General features: G+C 41.4%; 1 protein-coding gene across 1 annotated transcript in view; it reads left to right on the forward strand.

The window, feature by feature from the left end:
* Window positions 1-13,805: 13,805 nt before the first annotated feature.
* SLC4A4 (solute carrier family 4 member 4) overlaps window positions 13,806-13,970 on the forward strand; it is a 345,490-nt gene continuing 345,325 nt past the window's right edge. Inside the window, exon 1 of the mRNA XM_036264545.1 lies at window positions 13,806-13,886. The gene's annotated coding sequence lies outside the window, so the exon portion shown is untranslated. The remainder of the gene's footprint in view (window positions 13,887-13,970) is intronic.

Here is a 13,970-nt window from a genome sequence, read left to right on the forward strand (position 1 = left end):
TTTGAAGTGTGTGTCAGGGCTTTAAAATGTGGCTTCATTTGCTAGCTATTATCAAACTTGAATGTGCTGTACTATCAAACTTAACTTTATCATAATTGTCAATTTATTTCAGAATTTCGGATTCCTTTTCTGTCCCTCAGTTACCAGGAATGTGATTATTTAACCTTTATTTGAATAAGTAAAATGATGTTTAGTTTAAGAATTTTGTTTGAGCCCTGGCTGGTTTGGCTCAGCGGTTGGAGCGTCGGCCTGCGGTACAGAGAGACCAGGGTTCAGTTCCTGCTAAGGGCACATACCTCGGTTGCAGTTTGTCCCCAGCCCTGGTTGGTTGTGAGGGTGGCAGCCCCTCGATGCGTCCCTTTCACATCGATGTTTCTCTCTCTCTCTCTTCCTCTCTCTCCCTCCCGCTCTATCTGAACAAAAAATGGAAAAATGTCCTCGGGTGAGGATTAAAAAAAAAAAAAAAGAATTTTGTTTGAGGATTGCATGCTTCTCTAGAATGTTGAACTGTATAGGCAACATATTTGTAGGATTATATATTAAATGTATTTATTCCCTGAATGTTTGATTCACTGACTGATGTGGTTACTATTGCTGCTTAATAAAGTACTCCAACATTTAATAGCTTACCATAATCACTTTATTATATTTATGGATTCTGAGGGTCAGGACAAGCAAGATAGCTTGTCTCTGCTCCACAGTGTCTAGGATCTCAGCTGTGGAGACTTGAGGGTGATTTGATGGCTGAGGCTGAAATTATCTGGAGGCTCTTTCACTCATTGTCTGGTGCCTATGTTGGGAAGACCTGGAAAGTAGAACTGCCAACCAGACTGTCTATAGGTGGCTCCTCCAAGTGGCCAGTCCAAGTGGCTTGTTTGAAGCCAAGCATAGCAGCCTTAGGACAACTGGATTTCAGAAGGCAGTTCAAGGCTCCACGCATGACTGTTCCAGTAAAGAAAGTGATAGCTGCATCATCTTTTACAACCCAGCCTTGGAAGCCACACAATTTCACTTTCACTGTGTTCTATTGGCCAAAGCAATCGTAAGTCCATCCAGATTCAAGAGGAGGAGACTCTACCTCTTTAGAGGGGAGTGGCAAGGTCACAGTGGAAACAGGATGTGGGAATGGGAGATGTTGCTGATGCCTTTTTGAGAAATACAATCTGCTACACTGGCCAAAAAAAAGTGAGTTGAGAAAATATAGGTGTTCAGTGTAATGTTAACATTTTTGTGATCTTATTATTATTAGAATTGGATGTCACAAACTTACTATGTTTCAAACAGTTTTCTGTGTCTTCCCCCCAAATCAAAACATTGATTTTTGTCTTTAAACTTGGCAAGTATCTTTATCTTAGAAAAATGACACCATTTCCTAGCCAAAACTTAGAAGTCATCCTTGACTTTTCTTGTTCTTTCAACTCTTATATCTAATGTCAAATCCACTCAGTTTTACCTCCTAAAATGTCTCTCACATTTATTTACTTCTCTCCATCTTTAGTACATTTCCCTTAATGCAAGCCATCAGTTCCTCTTCAATCCATTCTCCATTTAGTAGTGAGAATGAACTCCCCAAACCATAAATTTGATTTTGTGGCACCCTCGTTATAATTTTTTAGTAGCTTTGGTTGCTCTTAGAATATGATCTGAATTTCTTCCTGGACTTTAAAAACCCTGCAAGATCTGCTCCTGCCTTTTTTTCCAAATCCCATCTCACACCACTCTCTCCTTTGCTCCTTGTCCTACACCTTCACACATCTCTTTTGTTTCTCAACCTCCAAGAGTCTTTCAACTTGTTTTCACCCAGAGTGCTTTCTGCACAGCTATCTGCATGGCTGGCTCATTTGAAGTCTGCTATTGACTCTTAAAGCCTTCCCTAACCAGCCAATCTAAAGTATTCCATCTCATTACTCTCTCTCTTATGATCATATTCATTTCTATAATGTAACTTATTATTCCATATATTTGCTTGATTATTGACTGTCTTTCCAACTAGAATTTAAGCTCCCTCAAGATAATGGCCTTGTCTGTCTTGCTTACCCCTGTTTCTTCAGTACTTTGCCGGATCTTGTGTATACTAGGCATTCCATAAATATTTTTTGATTGAATAAATAAAACATTATTTAAAACAAGGAGAAAATTGTATGTTTAAGTCTAATTTATCATGAAAACTTATCCATACATCCATATTTTACAAAAGAGGTTTTTACATTACTAGCCACAGAGAAGTAAAACTTACAAGTGCTTTTTGAGTTCCATCTAACCTTTCAAGGAGGCACTTACTACATTTGAAGTTGTATTCATCACTAACTCAACCTAAGTTTCATTTATTCATTCTTTCATTTATTTATTCAGTTTTTGGTGAGAGCCTACTGTATGCATGGGACTGTACTAGAGAAGGTGAAGAACGTAAAAATGTACACAAGGCATTTCCTACTATCATAGAGACTACAATTTTGTGGGAAAATGAAAAACATACACCAAAAACCTCTTTACATTGAGATGGTTTAAGTGACATGTAAGTAGCAGAAGCTACATGCTATCAGTATGGAAGAGAAGGAGGTCTTTTGTGCCAAACGCATGTGAGAAGTTATGGATGAGGTAGCACTGAATTGAATGTTTAAAAATAAAAAAGGCTTTCACTAGGTGGAGGAAAGAAAGGCATGTTTAGGAAATGGTGAGAAGTCCAGGTTGTATGGCGTGTCAAGCCATGCATGGGACCAGTAGCAAATACAGCTGATGGAAACTAGGTCATGACAGGCCACTGACTCCAATCTAAATAACATGGACTTCATTCAATAGCTGATGAAGAACAATGGCAGTGTTTTATTTATTTTTGTATTTTTTAGGGAGGACAGGTGATTCATCAAACAGTTGCTTTAGGAAGATCAACCTGCTTTGTGTGCAGTGTAGACTGAAAATGGGGGGTAGGAGGAAGAAGGAATGTGAAGGTAAAGAACCCAAACTTGATCCATCAAGGACCAAGTAATGTCACCTTCTCCCCTGACTGTCCCGGGGTAGATTGAAGAAGTGTGGTATGGTGGAAAGAGCAGGGGCTTAGGCTTGTTTTTAGAACCCTGGTTCCATAACATTGGTACTTACATGACTTGAGGTGGGTCACTTGACATTTCTGAGCCTCTGTTTCCTTGATTGTAAAATAGGGATAATTTTCATTCTATTGTTCATGAGGATTAGGAAGGACTTGATAAATGGTAGATGTTATTCATTATTGAATGCAGCATTGAATTTATTTGCTTAAAATCTTTTAGCATTATAGGGGACTACTTCCATTTGCCTTAATTTGTGGTCTACGGTAAAGCAAGAGTATGAAGGCAGTTTGTTAGGACAGCACCACTACATCTAGCATGTAATATTTTCTTCTGTATTCTCTGAAAAATCACCTCCATCTACTTGATTACTCTGCTCTTTCTTCCAAATCGTAACTGCAGCATCAGCAGAAGCTTTTTAATAGTTGTTCCTCTAAATGGAATGTCTCTTACTCTTGCCAGGATAGACAAAGTGTTAAATAAGTACTCAATACTTATTGCATTTTAATTTAATCAAAGAAGCAGTAATAGAATTTGAAGGCTACTGGCTGGAGCAGAGACAGCTGTCTCGCACTCTTTCTTCTGCTTTGTTCCATTTGCCTATTATTCTGTGTTCCTCTTTAGGGTTTATTTTAACACCTTCCTTGAACTAGGAAGCTAGACTGTTGGTTCCAAGAGATCACTGAACATATGAAGAAATGTGAGCCCCTAGAAGTAATTTGGAGTTACTTTACTTGATCAAACTAAACAAAGTACTCAAGTGGAAACTTGAGAGGAAAGGAACTTACCTTTAAATAATTTGACAATTTCTTTCCTCTTTCAGCTTCTGACTTACCATTACATATGTTAGCACAGATGTTTTCTGACAAAGTTTTGCTAAACACTAACTTTAAGCAAGTAAGAATTGTTGAAGGAACTTGATTACCAATTTCTATGTAATTCTAGATGAAATGTTAGTTTTTGGTAAACAGAGATAAAAGTTTCAAAATTTAGCTTAGGGATGAAATTGCTAGGCCCGGGCATAACTACCCAAACAACAATAACAATACCAGAACACCAAGAAAAAGATTTTCTTTGTCTGCTTATTTTAATATGGAAAATCAAAAATTTAAGGAGGAACATATCAGCAAATACCATAGTATTCCCACTTCATAGGAACTTATTAATGGTCTTCAAACATATATATGCATGTCTGTTATGTGACTTGTAGGAATGATAGTAGGTAGAAAGCACATATATGTGATTGAAGTTCAAAGAAAACACCACAGAAAATCTCATTTTAAATAGGCATGATAAAACATTAGCCATGTTAAAAAAGAAAATAAAACCAAAGTGGAGTGTCTTCAACTTCCAGAAATTCTGGGTTTGGATAGCTGAGTCCTCAGAAGTACATGCAGGTGTTGTTGATGTAGTGTATCTGTGCTCTGTCAAGTTCAGTTGAAATTGGAGCAATTCAGGTGCTATATTGTGTGGATTTTCCCACCAATTCCCCAAGCTCTCCTGGATCAGAGGTTTATGTTTATAGAGAAAGACCAACTCTCGACTCCAAACTTCCTTCAAATTTTGAGGGAATCTGAAACAATTGTCTTGTATGAAAACGTGTGGAGTTCTGATACTCGTTCTGCTGCTTCTGGTGATGGGAGTGATACCACTACTAGTAACAGGGTTTTATGAATATTCATTGAGTTATGTTAAATAATTAGAACATTCCCTGGAACATGGTAATGACTATGTAGGTGTTGGCTATTGTAGTTTTTATTAGTGGGGCTATCAATATTGTCATTGCTGGATAGCAGAATCTGTCCATAGAGAAAATTCCATATAAGTTATCATACAGGGCGATTCTGAATTGTGCTGAGAGAATAGCACAACAGCTACCAGCTAGGTTTAGAAAGATGGTATCTAATTTAGATCCCCTTGTTTTCTCTAGTCATATCTTTTAAAAAATTTTTTCCCCTTTATTGATTTTAGAGAGAGAAGGGAGAGGGAGAGAGAGAGAGAAACATCAATGAGATAGAACATCAATTGGCTGCCTCCTGCATGCTCCCCACTGGGGATCGGGCCTACAACCCGGGCATGTGTTCTGACCAGGAATTGAACTGGTAACCTCCTGGTGGTTGGGTCTAGCCATATCTCCATATCTTTTATTTATTTATTTATTTATTTATTTATTTATTTATTTATTTATTTATTTATTTATTTATTTCCTCCCTCACCCGAGGACATTTTTCCATTTTTTGTTCAGTCAGAGTGGGAGGGAGAGAGAGAGAGAAACATCAACGTGAAAGGGACACATCGAGTGGTTGCCACCCGCACGACCCAACCAGGGCCAGGGCCAAACTGCAACCAAGGTACAGCAGGAACCAAACCCGGGTCTCTCTGGACCGCAGGCTGATGCTCTAACCACTGAACAAAACCGGCCAGGGCTAGCCATATCTTTTAAAGCTTGTGTTTTATGTCAAAAGAGGTTGTCCTCACCTAAAATTAGCCTCAATGACCATACTATAAAAAACAACACCACTATGATCAATCAACTGTAAACCACAAATTTAAATTATGCAAAGAAATATGCCAGAGCATTAGCAGTCTTCTCCGAAAGGATATCTCTCATTGCCATTTCATCTATTTATCTCTGTTGTTGAACTTTTTTTTTTTTTTTTTTTATACAATGAAACTACATTACTTCTATAATGGGAAAAAGCAACACATTTTCACTTTTGAAAACCAAACAGCTATAATCAAAGGTACAGGTCTTCATTCCCACCGCTCAAACTCAGGGACTCTGCTGTCCAGGCTGGTGCCTGGCAGATGTGGAAAGTGGATGTTTGCATCATCAGGAGAAACTATGCAGGGCTGCAGGGGTGCCCAGGCACAAAACCCATATAGGCTCTTTTATTTTATTTTATTTTATTTTTTTTAATCCTCATCCGAGGACATTTTTCCATTGTACAGACAGAGTGGGAGGGAGAGAGAGGAAGAGAGAGAGAGGGAAACATCGATGTGAAAGGGACACATCGAGTGGCTGCCACCTGCACGACCAACCAGGGCCGGGGACAAACTGCAACCGAGGTACATGCCCTTAGCGGGAACCGAACCCGGGCTTCTCTGGACCGCTGAGCCAAACCGGCCAGGGCCCATATAGGTTCTTTTAAATATGCTTTTAAGGAATCTTCAGATTGAGCTTTTTTTTTCTTTATTGATGTTTGAGAGGGGGAGAGAGGGATAAAAACATCAATGAGAGAGAACATCAATTATCCACCTCCAGCATGCCCCTCACTGGGGATTCGGCCCACAACCTGGGCATGTGTCCTGATGGGGAATCGAATCAGCCACCTCTTGGTGCATGGGTCATCGCTCAACCACTGAGCCACACCTGCTGGGCCAGATTGAACTTTAAATATATCTCAAGGCTAAGAAGCCAAGCCCCATACTTACCATCAGACTTTGCCTGCAAAACGTATAGGTTTGGGTGAATTCCTCTCTTCTCCAGTTCTCCAATATATCTTGAGGTTTCTTTGCATCTTCCCAAAAGCAGCCTTTATTCCTCACCTGGAATGACTGCTGAGAATTATACAAGCGAGGTCCCAGGCTGTTTTCCCAAGGGGCTTTAGTTAGTTTCTAAAATCAATCAATTCCTTAAGGCTATCTGAGTTTATGCACAAATGTTAAAAAAAAAAAAAAATACAGCAAGATGCCCAATAAAATGTTATTAAAATTTTTTTTACTATGTTCTTATTTGCCCAGGTGCAAGAAAAGTGGCAATATCCTTTTGAAGACCTCTGTTCTATGACACTGATTTCAGTGGAGCCCAGGTAGGCAGTGAACAGACGCTGTCAGCACTGACCAACATCCGATCACTAGGAAAGGGCTCAGGGGCTCCCGTTCTGTCAGTGGCTTTGCTGTAGCCACTGATTCATAGTTTGTAAAGATATTATTTTCATTGTCCTTCAGAAGGGTTTCTGCTAATGATATATTATGATAATATTATTTATTTGAAAAATGACTCTAGGCATAGAAGTATTATGTATATGTTTATATAAATATATATTATTACATTATTTAAATTTAAGTAAAGAAAAAACAATCTATTTGCATGGCTCAAAAAAAAAAAAAAGAGGGTAAGTAAAAAGTCTCCCTCCCTATGCCTACCCCACTATTTCTTAGTGTACCTCTCTGGAGGCAAATAATGCTTTTAGTTGCTCACTTATCCTTCTGGAAATGTTTTATGCACATGCAAATAAATACATAGATGTAATTTAAAAGTTGTTGTTTAAGAAGAATGATGTCTTGTCCTGGCCAGTTTGGCTCAGCAGTTAGAGCGTTGGCCCTCAGACCAATGATTCTCGGGTTTGATTCCAGCCCAGGGCACGTACCTTGGTTGCAGTTCATCCCCAGCCCTGATCAGGTTGTGCGGGAGGCAACCAGTCAATGTGTCTCTCTCACATCAATGTTTATCTCTCTCCCTCCCTCCCATTCTTTCTAATGAGAAATAGAAAAAAAATTCCTCGGATGAGGATGAAAAAAAAAGAAGAATGATGTCTTAAGGAATTTGTGGCGACTGAATCTGTCTTAACAGAAATATTTTCTGATTGAGTAACACTATTTTCTTAATGTTCCAAAAAAGTGGGCACAATCAATCATTCTATTAGTAATTATTGAGTTCCTACTATGTGTAAGGCAATGTGCCAGCTGCTATTTGTCCTGACAACTTGCCTTTAAGATTCTTCTTATTTATGCGTCTTGTCATTCAGATCTGTGTGCTCAAACACCACCAGGCCAGAGAGGCCTTTCCTAACTCCCACTTGAAAACAGCTCTCTCTTACCCTCTCACCGCGTTCTATTTCTTCTAGAGCTGGGGTGATACTATCATTCCTCATCAGATTTTCTTTTGAGAGTGAAAGGGAGTGCTGATATCATTACAGGGGTTTCAGGGATAACAGGGCTAAATGAACTGTAAACTGGGATGGTTGGCCACCCTATTCATAGCATTTTCTGCTTAGCAATTTGCATTTCAAGGAAATGGAAATTATCCTGTCCATTTATTTGTTTACTTGTAAGCGCCATGAGGCAGAAACTGCTTGTTTTAGGAAGCCATCACCTAGAAGAGACCTTGACATATAGTAAGTAGGTTCTTAATAAATACTTGTGGACTGAATGGATGACCCCATCCATTATGCTCCATGTTCTGTGTAGAACTGAGTGTCCTTTGGTTAGTATTGGGAAATTGTAAAGCCATAAAGGACAAATTTTCCCAGAATGTTTCTCTCCTCAAGATAGGAACCAACTTTTAAAATTCAGGTTTCAATCTTGCTGCATTTTGCATCGAGAAATCAGTCTGGTGGGTATGCACTTGAAGTGTCAACTGATTTGTCTGTTGCAAGGAGATCGAGATGCTACAGTCTCCAGGATAGGGCTGGTTTGTGGAACAGACAAGTGGGATGTGGTCACAGCCTAGTTCGATTCAGTGGTCAGTTAATCTGTAGAAAACCTGTCTCCACGCAATGGAACAGGTGTGTCCATATGACTCAATCCACAGGAGACAAGGAAGAACAACTTTAGAGCAGCCTGCCATCTGGGCTTATTCATCCCCCAAAGAAGCCAGGAGGCAGTGGGATACAAAGGAACAAGCACCTTTCTGTGTCTGGTGTACGTACACACACACACACACACACACACACACTCACTCACTCACTCACTCTGATTAACAGAGTCCAAGGGCCATGGAAGTCAGTTCTGGCAGAGAAGACCGATGTAATTCTCTGCTATCGTACCTAAAACCAGACCAATCTTTTTAATCAGGGGGGCGTAGGTTTTAGTGGCTTAGTATCTCAATTTAATTTTTCCTTTTCCCTTTCAAACAGAGAGGCCTGTGTCCTGTGTTATGCAGATCCATGGGAGAATTCCTGTAGGAGGAAGAGGCTGAAACTCTGGTCTAGGGTTATTAAACAGAGCATTCATCATAATGTGTCAATACCATGTCTGAAAAATTTGCATGATTCTCTATCACAAACGCATTGTTCACATTTTATTAGAGAAAAATATTCTGATATTTTTCTCTAACAGAATTATTGTGTGTGTGTGTGTGTGTATTTTTGTAATTATCTTAAGCCCCTTAATTTTATTGTGGGAACTAAGGCCCAGAAAAGTTGAATAACTTGCCTTCCTCAGCATGAACAGAGATAGGCTGTTTTTAGGAGTTAGAACCTCTCCTAACACTTGACTTTAGGTATGTGTTTAAAAGACAGTTGGATATGGTTAGGAGCTCAGTAGTTTAAGCGGTGAAGCAGTTTATGACACATGCTTGACCAAATGAAGTTATTTTCCCTGGCTCATGCCATACTGACAGCATGCAAACACTGTGTGCACCTTTCTTCTTTCCTCATAAAAAAATGGCTACAGTTATTTAAAAATATATATTTTTATTGATTTTTAGAGAGAGAGAGAGAAAGAGAAACATCAGTTTGAAAGTGAAACATTGATCTGCTGCCTTCTGCACCCTTCCTACCATGGATTGAGCCGGCAACCCATGCATGTGCCCTGACGGGGAATCAAACTGGCCACCGTTCAGTGCATGGGACGACACCCAGCCAACTGAGTCTCACCAGCCAGGGCCTACAGTTATTTTTAAACCTGGGATTTAAAGGAGGGAATACAGATTGTAAGTCTAGGTCAGTTGAATTTATTCAGGAATTTGTCAGACTGAATATGAACTTTCTGGAGTGTAAGTGAAACAAAAATGAGGTTTTTAAGTGATCTGTTTCTCTTTCTCTCCTTATCTATTTCTGTCTACAGTTTCATCCTAGGCTAGTCCCCAAAGGAGAAAAAGTAAACTATTCTTTCTATTACATCATGCAGTGGTTGACTAAAATGATTATAGAGTGGCAACATTTAAAAAATGTATTTAATAGTTTATTGATTTTTAGAGAGAGGAAGGAAGAGAGAAACATGGATATGAGAGCAAAATATCAACTGGCTGCTTCCTGCATGTCCCCAACTGGGGATTGAACCCTCAACCCAGTCATGTGCCCTGACTGGGAATCAAACCGACAACCTACTGGTGCACAGGATGATGTCCAAGCAACGAAGCTACCCCGGCCAGGGCAAGAGTGGCAACTTTAATGATCATTCTTTTGTAAGACTGTTTAATAACAAAACAATAATAAGTCAAACAAATATCAGCACAAAGAAAATCTATATTCTGTCTATCAAAACGTTTGTCAAACTTGCACCAATGAGCCACATATTTAAAAAAGAGCTGATACTGAGAAACATTTCTGATCGTTCTTTGAAGTTTGTAGTAACAGGATATAACATGTCTGCTACCACCTTTTTGTTTAGGCCCCAAATGAGATGTGTCTGAATGTTAGAATTTTGTATATCTTCAGGATAAACATTCAATTATATCTTTCCCTTTTTGTTTTTTCTAATAAAATAGAATAATGAAAAAAAAAAAAACACCCCATGTATAATGGGTTTTTCTGGGTTCTGCTATTTGTTGAACAAAATGCTTTCTAGATAATTTCTAGTGACAAGTCATCACCCTCCTTATTTTACGTAATGAGGAAACTTAAATACTGAGGGCTTCAAGTATAAAACTACAGAGGTCTTTATACAGAGGTGTGACTATACAGAGTCACACAAAAATTGAGGAAATGCTCCATGGCAATAATCCTATCTGCAGTTTAGATGTGCACCCTACTTACTTTGAAAAATCAACATAATGCCTATTAGTAGCATTATTTTACTACATACAACCTTCCTGTTTTAGAATCAAAGAGTGCTATGTTTATGCAAGACCAGGAATGCCTGGCCTGCCTATTCAAAAGCTTTCATCTTTCTTCTCCGTTGGAGATAGGTTTCGTCACCTGCAGCCACTAGATGGTGCTTGTCATTGTAACAAAGATTCTTCCCATCTTTCTATTTTCTTTAGGCACCTGTTGGACCTTAGAGGATATGAGAAACCTGATTGATAAGCTAAGTAGTGGGTGGGTTCTACAAGGTCATTTAGCACAGAGAGTTATTGATTAAAAAAATAAATAAATCATTATCAGTGAAGATTACTTATGCTGTTTTTCTAATGTCATTAATTTTTTCTCTTCATTCATCTTGTCACCAAGCTGTGTGAACCACAAGACAAAAAGAACAAATAAATCTTTCTTTGGGCTCATGAAAATCAAGCGACATAACTCAAATTTTAGAATAGGTGAGAAAAAGGTCTCAGGATTTATTGTCCTCACCAGGAATGGCATTAGCAAAGGTGACCACATGCAGAGTTAACAAGAAAAGTTAATCAATGACCTTTCAAAGGAAAAACACATGCATCTCAATTACTGGACAATAATCAATAGAAAAGAAAATGGAACATGTTCTTTTAATTGTGGGATAGCAAACATCAAGTAATGAGAATGATAACAGTGGTTGTTGGCTCTTTGCCAAAGACAGTGATTTTTCTCATTAATTTAAAACACATTCAAAACTTCACCCCATAATGCTCTAATTCCCTCCCTGCTTCCCACTCCACACCAACTTTATACCCCTTTCAGGGTAAAATTTTGCCAACTTTTATAGCAAAATGCCTTCAGGGTTACCTATTTGTTATGTGTGAAGGACAGTTTGATATATTTTGCAGAGAGTACTGGATGGCATACGTTTCTTGGACTTTTCCTTTCCTAAACATTCTCCAGTGCTGACCAGTTATGGCTGGTTCATAATTATAACGAGAAATTGCCAGCTATGTTGAAATACATAATCCACAGTGTGAAAACTGCTGAACAGCAGTGGCAAATTCTTAATACAAAAGTGGCTTTTGCCTGTGAGCTTGCTTTGGGGTTGCTGATTCTTGCTAACTCTGTGCTCAGGGACTGAAAGTTAATTTTAACATTAGTCTAAAAACAAAATATAACTATGTAGGCAAAAGCTTTAAAGCTACATTAAGAAATATTCTGTTTTGAATCTCCCATGTCACTGCAGTGAGTCATGAAAAATGTGTGAACATACATGTTAGCCAGATGTAACAACAAACAGCCTGATACACGACATTAGTACATTTTAATCTCAGACATTAGACAGCGTTGGGCGGTTCCCAGTGCCTTCTGAGCATTAACCAAGGATTTTAAACATGCCAGCATTAAAAAAAGATACATACTTATACCTGCTTCTCAAGCACTAGTGAGTGAGGTACAATGGATCTCTTCCAGTTTTAAAAACTGGAAAGGAAAGCCTCTGTCCCCAAATTATTTTCTTCCAGATTAAAAAATTTTTTTGGTAGAGGTCTTACTAGTTGTAGCTTAGTACCGAAGAAAGATTTGGAACCAGGAGAGGTAGTATGTGATATTATTTATCTTGGCCTTTATGTGTTTTGGCGGTACTGTTGAAAATGCTGTTTGGTCATTGACTTCTGGACTTACATATATCAATAAAATTGGAAATGCGTCTATGCTATGTGGTTCAAATCCATTAAATGACTATTCTCCTGCAGTGTTCGCATTGGATGATGCCTGTGTTGACAGTCTGTTCATATGGTTCAATGTTTACTTAACTGATCCTAATCAGGCTAGGTCATTGATATATTATTAGTATTATTTGCTTGGCAAAGAGTACTCAAACCTCCTTAATTAGCTGCAGGGACCATAGTAAAGGTAGATCATCACTTTGTACTCCCCAGAAACTCCTTTGGATGTCTAAAAACGTTTCCCAAATGCTCAAGCAAGACAGGAGCTATCAGCGACATAGCGAAGCACAGGTTGAGAACGATGCTCTTCCCAGACATCCTTTGCTAAAGGTGAACGACGACAATACTGTGTTCAAGCAGCCCTCTCCTCACCTACACTCCTTAAGTTTTATAAAGTAGCTTCAGGAGTGGTTGGGGGCTGGGAAACGTGAGCAACTTCAGTTCTGCAGGCGAACATACGCTCTCCCCAGAGGGGAACACTCGTGAATAGGACAGGAAGCTGTGACTAGCGGCCCGCTCAGGACCTGAGGGAGAAGGAACCGAGGCCGGCGAGGGCGCCGGTCGGGAGCTCGTCCCCGCCAGCTCCAGGCGCTGCGCTCAGAGCCCGAGCCCCCGCGGAGGCGGTGCGGCCCGAGGCCCCTCCCCGTCGCCGCTGATGCCCGGGCTGCTGACGCCCAGCGGCGGCCCTGAGCGGCAGGGGCCGGGCGGGTGCGAGCGAGGGCAGGGCAGGGGGCTGGCCGAGGCCACTGGCGGCTTTAAATATGGATCGCGGGCTCGCGCTCGTGGCACAGCCTCCGCCACGGCCGCCTTCCCCGACTCCCCGTCCGTCCCCTGGCTGGCTCCCGAGGGGCGCCCGGGCCGCGCACTGCTGCAGTGTTAGTCGCTGGCAGAAACAGCGGAGAGCCCCATAAAAATGCAGGCGCTGCACACGGCAAAGTAGAGTAGCCGCTTTCAAACGCCCGCCCGCCGCGCACCACGCGGGCGGTGTAGACATCTCCCCCGCGCCCCCTTCTGCCCCGTTCTCGCGGGCCGCTCAGGTGCCGGTCCTGCCGGCTCCGAAGACGCTCCCGCCCCAGCGCCCTCGACCGGCTCTCGCCTCCCTGCACCCGGAGCCCGCACCCACCCAGGAGGCAAAGTTGTGACTACTTGGACGCGGGTGGCTCGCTCCGCGCCTCGCGCCGACAACTTCTCGCGGCCCGGCCCCGCCGCGCCCCGGTCCCGCGCTCCCGGGATCCCGCGGGCCCCCCGCCCTCGCCCGGCGGCGCGCCGGGCAGCGCTTCGGTGGCGGCTACGGCTGCGGTGGCAGCGAAGGCGGCGGCGGCGGCAGTGGCCGCTGCAGCCCCACACTCCACCGCCAAACTGGAAGAGCGACGGAAGCCGGACCCCAGGAGGTGAGCCCCGGGGGGCGGCAGAGAGGGTCGGAGGGTCTGGGAGGGCGCGCTCCCGGGAGGCAGGGAGAGGTCAGTAGCGGGCGG

Source organism: Molossus molossus, unplaced genomic scaffold (assembly GCF_014108415.1).
Source record: "Molossus molossus isolate mMolMol1 unplaced genomic scaffold, mMolMol1.p scaffold_m16_p_1, whole genome shotgun sequence".
Lineage (NCBI taxonomy): Eukaryota > Metazoa > Chordata > Mammalia > Chiroptera > Molossidae > Molossus > Molossus molossus.